The sequence below is a fragment of the Quercus robur genome, chromosome 5 (assembly GCF_932294415.1).
Source record: "Quercus robur chromosome 5, dhQueRobu3.1, whole genome shotgun sequence".
NCBI classification, from domain to species: Eukaryota; Viridiplantae; Streptophyta; class Magnoliopsida; order Fagales; family Fagaceae; genus Quercus; species Quercus robur.
This window is the reverse complement of record NC_065538.1, coordinates 72543926-72553995: the sequence shown is the minus strand read 5'-3', so window position 1 is coordinate 72553995 and position 10070 is coordinate 72543926. Positions and strand designations below refer to the sequence as shown.

The 10070-nt window shown below is 31.6% G+C and overlaps 1 long non-coding RNA gene across 1 annotated transcript; it reads left to right on the top strand.

Annotated features, from left to right (window-relative positions):
• The first annotated feature begins 6 nt into the window (after positions 1-6).
• Positions 7-3672, top strand: LOC126729173 (uncharacterized). Its single transcript, XR_007656531.1, has 4 exons — positions 7-109; positions 203-264; positions 544-595; positions 3568-3672. It is a non-coding gene; the product is annotated as an uncharacterized LOC126729173 (long non-coding RNA).
• Positions 3673-10070: the final 6398 nt, after the last annotated feature.

Here is a 10070-nt window from a genome sequence, read left to right as displayed (position 1 = left end):
CTTCAGGTGTTGGATGGCAGAGTGTGTTACGCACACAAGCGAGAAAACAACTTGGATCTTGGGCACAATCATTTTCTCTTTGCATCCACTTAAATAATTAGATAGAACAGTTATGAAAATCACAATTTCCTCTTATTCCATTGTCTAATTTTTGTTGTTTGAGCATTTCATTCCTGATTTTTTTTTTAATAATCCTTAATAGGTTGTTGCTGTTGCACTAAAGTGTGAAACAACCTAGGCACAATTTGACGACATGGCCACCAGGTAATGCCTTGGGCCGTGTAATATCTAATATTATCATTTCCTCTATAATAGTGAATTGAAAAATTACATGAGTTTGCCATTGTCTTCCTTGGTTCCCTCATCTTCCCAATTGGCAAAAGATAATGATTATGCTTTTATTAGAATATTAAATCTACACTTTCAAATTTAGCTTTCTATCAAGCACTATTCACCCCAATTTGGATGTTATACTTATTTCCCATTTTCTTCAATGTCCTTGCAGTGAAGTAATTATTGCTCCTTTTTTTCCCTCTAATCTAGGTGCTCCTAGAACTCTTTTTGGTCTAAATTTCTACATAGATATGCCAATTAGGTATGTCAAGACTTCATTTACATATTCTTCCTTTTTGATTTAAATTTTTATAACTATTACATGAACCATGTATGAGATAGAAAATGCTTTGCTCGATTGTGGAGCTTGGTTGATTTAGATATTTTCAAAAAGGCAATTCAAAAGGCTTGAGTTGTTTGTTATGAAAACTAACAAACAATCCAAATACCATCTATAGTCACAAAACTAACAAACCAGATAACACTAACCATAAAACATCTTTATGTTCTTTAAGCATCAACTTAAGAATAAAAAATTCTAATGAGAAGCCTAGGAAATTAAATTATGAGATTAAGTAAAAAAAAAAAAAAAAATCACAATAGACTGTTTAGGCAGTACACTAGGAAGGTCTAATTGCACTAGAAGGAGGCCAGTAATAAACTTGTCAATTGTATGTTGGAAATATTTTAGTGAATAAACAAGTTTTGATACAAAATATAATATCCCAAATAATTAGCAAGAACATAAAATAAAAAGGAGTTTAGAATAATCTCACAATGCTATAAAATCACGCTGCGAAAGCGTTGTCCTTAAAGGTTGATTCGTGCCACCCAAAGTAAAACTTGGTGTGATTGGTTCTCTTGGCCAAACAACCCCCCAGGATTAGACTATAGCGTCGACCTTTGTGATGTACGCACTTCCACTCACAAAAGGTTTAAGAACAACCCTCTATTGCCTTTCCTTAGAACAACTATTCTTGTAGAAAAAAATATGTGGGAGAGAAAGATAGTAGACTTGTGTATTTCTAAAATATAGAGTAGTAAAAAAGACCCTTTAGAAAGTGTGTTATGATGAGTATTATATAGGCTACTTTTGAAGATAATAGTTTATAGTTATTGGTTACTAATAACCCTTAAAAGCCCAACCGCAATATTATCAATTATTGTCTAACGATTATTTTTCTCATAATTGCCCAACGGCTATTTTTCTCATAAATTTCCAACGGCTAGAAAATTAATAAGAATAAAAGTGTTTGGTACACACACCCACACCAACAATCCCCCACATGTTACAAACACAAAATAGGAAAGGCAAGCAACTAAAGAAAGCATGCATCAATATGGTACCATAAGGTTTTAACCATACATAGGATAAATAAGCAGGAACTAAAAGACAATGGTGGAGTTAAAACTCTTTTAACCAAGTTATTAGTAAACCAAACTTACCACCCACATAACTTTCTTTATCAGGGTTGTTCTTAAGCGAGTTGGCGCCTTATCCAGGCCATGCGCCACTGGGTTTCATGAGAGCTCTAGAGACCTACCCAAAAAGTCTCATAGAAAGCGGCACAACTTCCACTCACACATAGGTGGCATCCATTAGGAGTGCGTGCAGAACACCCCATCCCAACAAGTAGGGAGTATGGATCCATTAAGAGCCTAAAGCTCAACCTCCAACAATTTGCAACTTAATCGGTGGCATCCATCAGGAGTGCGTGCAGATACACCCCATCCCAATAGGTAGGGATATGGATCCATTAAGAGCCTAAAGCTCAACCTCACCAAATTCTGCAACTTAGCACTGTCTCACACCATAGGGATGGACTCATTACTAATCTCCTTACCGAGATAGCGGAAAACACGTAACAAATGACAGTGCCCATGGACCATTAATGACCTCTACCCATTTAACCTCTTGCGTGAAATCACCCATCATAAAGGTTGAGCATTAGCCACAGTGTCGCAACTTGGGTATCAGTCCAATCCCCCTAGATGTCTCACTCACTAGCCTCATTACTGGTGGTTTGGTCAAAGGATCGGCCAAGTTCCTTTCAGACCTCACAAAGTCCAATGACATAACATCATTATCAATAAGTTGCCTCAGCCTCAATTGGATATGTCGACTTTTCCTATTTCACAAAATCCAATGACATAACATCATTATCAATAAGCTGCCTTAACCTTAATTGGATATGTCGACTTTTCCTATTTCACAAAATCCAATGACATAACATCATTATCAATAAGTTGCCTTAGCCTCAATTGGATATGTCGACTTTTCCCATTATAAACTTTGCTCTTAACACGTGTTATGGCAGTCTGACAATCACAAGGAAAGCAAACAGAGACAACAGAGTTAGTAAATAGAGGCATATCAATTAATAAACTCCTAAGCCATATAGCTTTGGACCCAGCCTTCTCTAAAGCCATTAACTCTGTTTCCATATTAGATCTCACTATGCAAGTCTTCTTGGATGACTTCCAAGAGACAGCCCTTCCAGTTAGTGTGAGCACATATCCACTAGTGGGCTTTACATAATCTGTATCAGAGATCCAGTTAGCATCACAATATCCTTTTAAAACAACAGGATAACCACAATATGACAAACAAAACTAAAAGTCCCCTTTGAATATATCAATGATATAGATATTGTATCCTAATGCTCAACACTAGGACTATGAGTGTATCTATTCAATCTACCAACATCATATGAAATATTAGGGTGACTACAGTTTGTCAAAAATATTAAACAACCAATAATTTGTGCTTACTTATCTTGTGAAACATTATCACCACATTTTTGACCAAGTGCACCTTTAAATCATACATAATAGGCATAGGTCACATATCAAAGTGTTTAATTTTTTTTTTCCTCACATAATGAGATTGTCACAATACATTGCAATCATTATCCTTAATGATCTTGATGCCTAAAATAGCATTTGCCCCAACCAAAATTTTCATATCAAATTTAGAGGCAAGAAAACATTTAGTATCATGCACAACATTGTGGCTAGTTCCACATATAAGTAAGTCATCAACATATAAACAAATAATGACACCTTCATTATTATTTAGCTTATTATATATGCATTTATCCTCATGATCATAAATCACATTGTACTCCACCTTACTTTTGACAATTTAACCTTCCATTATTGTATTGATAATTGCAATTAGGATAGCCAATTTTTTATCAGTAATATAATTCAACGTGAATTGTTGCATTGTAGATCTAGAAGGTATCCCAAATACCTAAAAGTCGCTAAGGATGGGACAAAGAGAAAGCTCATGGCATTCAAGAAAAAAGAAAACATTATTGGGAATTTTTATTTTAAATTATTTGGTTTATGACATTGTCTATAACTATTTTATGTGATTTATTACATTGTCAAGAACTATTTTATGTATTTTATGATTTCTGAATATTGAAAAGGTAATCTGAAAAATCAATACATTCATACTAGTTTAATGGATTTGTCACATGACCTATGAGCAAGGTTTTAGTAAGTTCATTAATAAGCTTGTGTAATATTTGATAGAGTGTGCATCCTTTATTACTGGTTTTGGTATACTAAACTTTGGCTGAAACAAAAAGACTTAGGTTATGCAGCACAACAAAGGTTCACTATTATATGCTTGAAAAAATTGATGATTATTGAAAATTTTTTTTTAATGGGTGATTATTAAAGCTTAATTTTGCTCACCAGAGGGCTTAGATATAGTCAACTAATTTTGATCATTTCATTTTCCTAACCTTTTGTATATTTTTTTTTTTACTTGCTTAAATTGCATGACATATGTTCAAAATATTTTTCGTTGCATACAAAAATTGATTGAAATTTAGTTGGATCTCAATTAGTTTAACCAACTAATAACCGCTTATTTTTTTTACCCTATCCCTTCAACCTTGACATTTACGTAATATAGTTGTCTACATATTATTGGGTGAAAATGGTCTTAGTCAATGGATTATAAAATTATAGAGAATGTTTAGGATGTCAACCGATTAATAGCTAAAAAAATGTAAAATAATAATTAAATTTTATGTATGGATTTAATCTTTTGAAAGATTAAGAAGAATTATCAAAGAAACAAGATAATGAAATTACTTTGTTGTGTACATATGTAATGTAAATTTTTTTTTTTTAATCTTTTTAAGTACATTCTCATATTTTATTATAAAACATAATTACCCATAGGACAAAAACTAATGTCCTATATGTTTAATAAATCATTCTTAATATGAATAGGAACAATTGAATATTTCCATCTGTAATAATATCATGAAACTTATTAAATAACCCAAGCTTAACATTAATAGCATCACTACAATTCAATTCCACGATTTGATCTAACCAAACACTTCACACGTCCAAATTCATTAAGAACCATTTTCAATACAAGAATGTAGATAAGTTTAAACATTTGCCTATCAAAATTCATGTATATTCATTTAAAAAGTCTAAAAACTCATTATTATCATTTATTGTAATTTAATATGATCCTATGAATCTTTAAAAATATTTTATTATAAACAGTGGATGATTTATTAGAACACTATTTCAAACAAAAAAAAATATGAATACTTTTCAAAATCTTCCAAATGACATGTTGGTGGAAATATTTTCAAAGGTGGGAAATGATTCAGCAACACTATAATTGGGAATCAAGTTAAGGTATAAGAAAACAACTTTTTCAATGTATATATACTAATTTATTTCTCTCTATATAAGTTATGAAATCTATTAATTCAATTATTTCCTTTTTCTTAATCAATTGCAAAAGCTTCAACGAATTAACAGAAAACAGATTAGTACTCTAAAGAATTCGACTCACTCCATATTTCAGTCACGCAGCCCTACTAGATGACAAAGCAAAAAACAAAAACAAAAAAAGATTTTTTCATGTTATGAAGCAAAGAATCCCCATGCACGATTCATAATAGGAACAAACAAATACTTCTTGAATGAAGAAGTCGTTGATATTGTGGCGATTTTATTGCAACATATATTCATGGAGTCATGCTGTTTTGTGAATCAAATCCTAAAGGCATAGGTAACCTTCTGAAAGTTTTGAATGATGAACATGGAAAGCATAGGCTTCTAAAATGCCGAAGAATACTTTGACTACTTGATTGTCTATACAACTGTATCCCTATCCATGGACTCATGGGCAGCGCCATGCATAGTTCAGGGGGTTCAAATGAACCCCCTGAGATAATTTTTTTTTGGTTATTTTACCCATCTAAAATAAAAATTTGAACACTTTAACCCTAAATTTTTTAAAACCCACTTGAAATAAGTTTAATTACGATTCTCTTAATAATGTTTTGATCTTTTTAAACAAAAAAAAAAAAAAAAAAAAAAAAAAACGCCTAACAATAAACCAATTTTCTCTAAAATTTGGGAGAAATAGTAAGCCCAACAACAAAAGTAATTTTTTTAATTATCTTAAATCTTTTTTAAAAAAAAAAAAACATTTAGATCTTAACAAATTTGAAATAAACTAATAGAAAATACATAGTTTACCTTGTATATTTACATTGTTTCTAAACAAATGTGTACAATATTGTATATTTTTTGCAAATGTGTATAGTATCATTATCTATAATGTAAATCTTACATTGATTCTAAACAAACATGTATAGTATAATTGTCTGCAATGTAAATCTTGCATTGATAGTACAATGTGAACATATAGTTGTCCTAAACTAATAAATAAAAGTATTTTAAGTATTAATAATTAAAATTTACTTAAGATAATTAACATGTTCATTATATCAAGAAAAAATATGTCAATTGAACTTGTAATTTATTTTTTATTCTACTACTAGTATGTACTATAGACAAATTTGTAATAAGGAAATCATGTAAACCGTAAGATTCATATTTTACTTAAAGATTTTACTAATGTGTGCCCTAATTTCCATTTTTGGAAAAAAATTTCTCAAGAATTGAAAAAGTAATGACAGTTTTTTCAATTTCCAAGAAAATGTTTCCAAAAATAGAAAGTTTAAAGTGTGCCCTAAGGGCACACATTAACCGGACCCTTTTCCATGCCTGTCATATGTCTTGATTTGCTGGAGATGATGTGACAGATTTCTTTATGCAATCTACAATACCCTCACAATCTGCTTCATGGAGGACATTTTGAGAGTCATCTTCAGAGGCATCCTCTGGTTACGAATGTGGAAACCGAAGGTTCCCATGAGTCTGACAGGCTCTCATCGTCTTACAATGTTCAGTTTCATCATCTCTAATGTTCAAAAACACGTCGTACAATTAATTCTCTGAAGAAAATGAATGAAAATTAATAGAAGCAAAATAAATCTTTTGACTGGTATTCTTTTTCCTCTTCTTTCTTGTAGTTAATTTTGTTAGGAAAAATAAGAAGAAAGGATTTGTGAGCTTAGGTAAGATCGGTTCATGATTATGGGATCCTTTTCTATCAGAGTAGAAAGATTGCTGCACAAAATGTACTTCTAAGTAATTTCTCAATAAACAAAAAAGGAAAGAGGGAGATATATTGAGCAAATAGAACTTCAATGAATTTATAAAAAAAAAAGGTTGGCCTTCCATCATGGTCTGCCTAATCAATTGGCACAGGGGTATAACTGGAACCAAGGGTACATAAATGAAAGCACTAATACTTTCAAAAAGTCAGCGAAGCAATGAAATTTGAGCTACTCATTTCGTGGTACCGAAAGACATAGTGGAGCAGGTAAATGAGTCATATTGAAAAACATCAAAGCTAATGACATTACGTATTTTAGCCCTTCGAGAATTGGGAGTTCTTGCCGTTTGAAATTCATCTGCATAGAATATTGAGGAAATGTCACTTATAACCTAGGTAGTATCTTAGAAGATGGAAAAAAAGCTTGTAAGATGAAAACTTACCAAACAAGAATAAGTCGCCTCCAGTGTAGTATTTTACAGCAACTTCAGGTGCAGGTGAATTTTTCAACTCTTCTACAAAGAAACAACAAGAACAGACACCATAAGAATGATTGAGTCACATTTAGAAGTACGAGTTACTGTCATTCTAATAGGACCCAGTGGCTTCTTGAGTAGTCTTAGTGCGAGACCTGGAGAACTCAAGGAATCCTGAGTTAAATGGGGGCTGAGTGGTAGTACAAGGTGATTAGGCATCACACAACATATGGTCTGTATGTACCAAAACAAATATAATCTTTTTTTTTTTTTTGGAGAAACCAGACAGAACTTTATAAAAGAGCTATCCAGAGTAAACACTAGTGAAAAGTATAAAAAAATCAACATTTCAGATGAATAATAACATGTAGTGACCCTGTAGAAAAGTAGAAATTGAAAAAAATAAAGTTGAAAATTACAAGACAAATTCACTTCCTAGCTAGGAACAATCCATAACAGTGACTACCAGCAGAATTTAAGTTTATCTTGTTGCGCCTATCCTCATAGGTATTTTTGTTAACATTGTTTTAGAATTTTTTGTATCAATATTTTTTTTTTTTCCCTTAAGTTGCAAAATTTAACTTTTAATATAGCTCTTATTTTAAATTAAAAATCAATTAAATTTAAAATTGATTTCCTTGTAGGTTATTTAATGGTAAAGGTTAACAATTAGTGAATTATTTATTTTGAGTGTTCTTAAAACTGAATAAAAATGGTGGGAATTTTGGACATAGACAAAATACTTCAAAAGGCTTTGATAAGAAGGTTTTATTTATATAGGTGGTTCAGTTCAATTCATAATTAGTAGGAGTGTGAAATAATTGCAATAAGGATTTTGGAGCACTAGGTTTTTTTTTTTTTTTTTTTTTTTTTTTAAGCATTTGATGAACAATATCAAGAGTATTCGTGTAATTTGGTATTTTGAGTATATAAATATTGAAGAATAAGGTGAAGGTTTTTAATACTTGAGGTCATATTTAAAGGTGCTTTTGTTTGCAAATACATTTAGATAACTGAGTAAACAACTTAGTTATTATTGTTATGAATAATTTGTTTTAATAAGCTGGGTGAATTAAAAATCTTTTTTGTTTCTTGTGAATTAAACAATTTTCAATTCTTAAAAATATCGAAACAAATTTCTTTTTGTTCTGGTCATTGTTTGAAATTTTTTAATCACGGTTTATTGAAAAAAAAAAGAAGAACAAGAAGAAGAAGAAGAAGAAGAAGAAGAAAAGATAGGATAAAATAGATTATGTGTAAATTACCGAATAAAATCAAATATTCATGTAAAAATTTCAATAAATTTTCATCTGTATATTTGAAGAAAAACTAACATGATTGTGTTCATTTTTGTGTTTATGTTTATGTATGAGGATTTTATTTAAAAATTGTAGTTTTAGAACACATTATTCTTTATTTTTTAAACTCCCTTTAAGATTTTTGAACTTGTATCCAAATAATAAATTATATGTTTGTAGACACCCCATTTTGGGGTCGAACACTAAATCAAAGACAAAATTGTAATTTCAAGTCACTCAAGGGCAAGAATATCATCTGTACCATTGAATGACCACAAATTTCATTTTAAGTCATATAGATCACCAATGCCATGATGGATGAACTAGATGATTTAGATGAGAGACAAATTGTTGTTTTAAATGCTTTTAATTTTTCAAAGGTAAAAGGTGACTAGAGCTTATGATTAATGGATAAAAAAAAGTCTTTTGCTATAGGAGACTTGGTTTGAAAAGTCATTCTTCCATTAGGAAATAAGGATTCTTATTTAGGAAAATAAAAAAATGTCACCTGAAAGATCATTGGACATAGGTGACATGGTCCTCCAAGTGCATTGTATAATTTCTCCCAAAGTGGGAAGGACCATTTTTCATAAGTGAGGTTTATGATAGAATTGAATACAAACTAATGGATATTAATGATAATGAATATGCTAGATCTATCGATGGAAAATTCTTAAAATTATACAAGTCAAGTATGAATGAGTTGGCCTACAAGCACTAAAGACATTAAGACAGTCATCAAAACATGACTAAGAGGAAAATGGCTTGGATTAGTTGGGAAAAACTTTGTGAACAAACGCATCTGGTGGTATGAGTTTTCGACAATCAAAGCAATTCAATTTGGCACTCGTTGCAAAACAAGGGTAGAGGCTCCAAACAAAACTGGATTTTATGGTCTTTCAGGTTTTCAAGGCTAGATATTTCCCAAAATGTGAGTTCATTCAAGCTTCTCTACGAAACAACCCATCGTATGCTTGGTGAAGTATAATGGCGGCTCAAAATCTAGTGCAACATGGGCTGCAATGGAATGTAGGAAATTGAGAATCTATAAGGATATGGGGGGGGGGGGGGGGGGGGGCAAATGGATGCCTACATCCTCTACACATAAGGTAGTGACCCCTAGGCAATTTCTGCACCTCGAAACACAAGTAAATGAGTTGCTTTTCGTCAAGGAAGCTAGTTGGGAAAATGAGGTTATTGATGTTGTTTTCCTTCCCTATAAGGCAAAATTATCAAGAGTATTCCGCTAAGTCTTCACCTTCTAGAGGACAAGTTAATTTGGTCTGAAAATAGTGAATGGCTTATTCTATGTTTGCAGTGCTTATAGGGTGGCCATGGAACTCTCTCGGACTCTATATTCTAGGAATAGTTTAGATAGTAGTTAACTTTGATGGTATTGGAAAAGTGTAAAGAGCATGTTGTGATATCCTTCCTACAAAGGATAATCTGTTGCGCAGACATGTCGTGCAAGACAGTTGTTGCGATAAGTTTAGTTTAAAAAGGTTA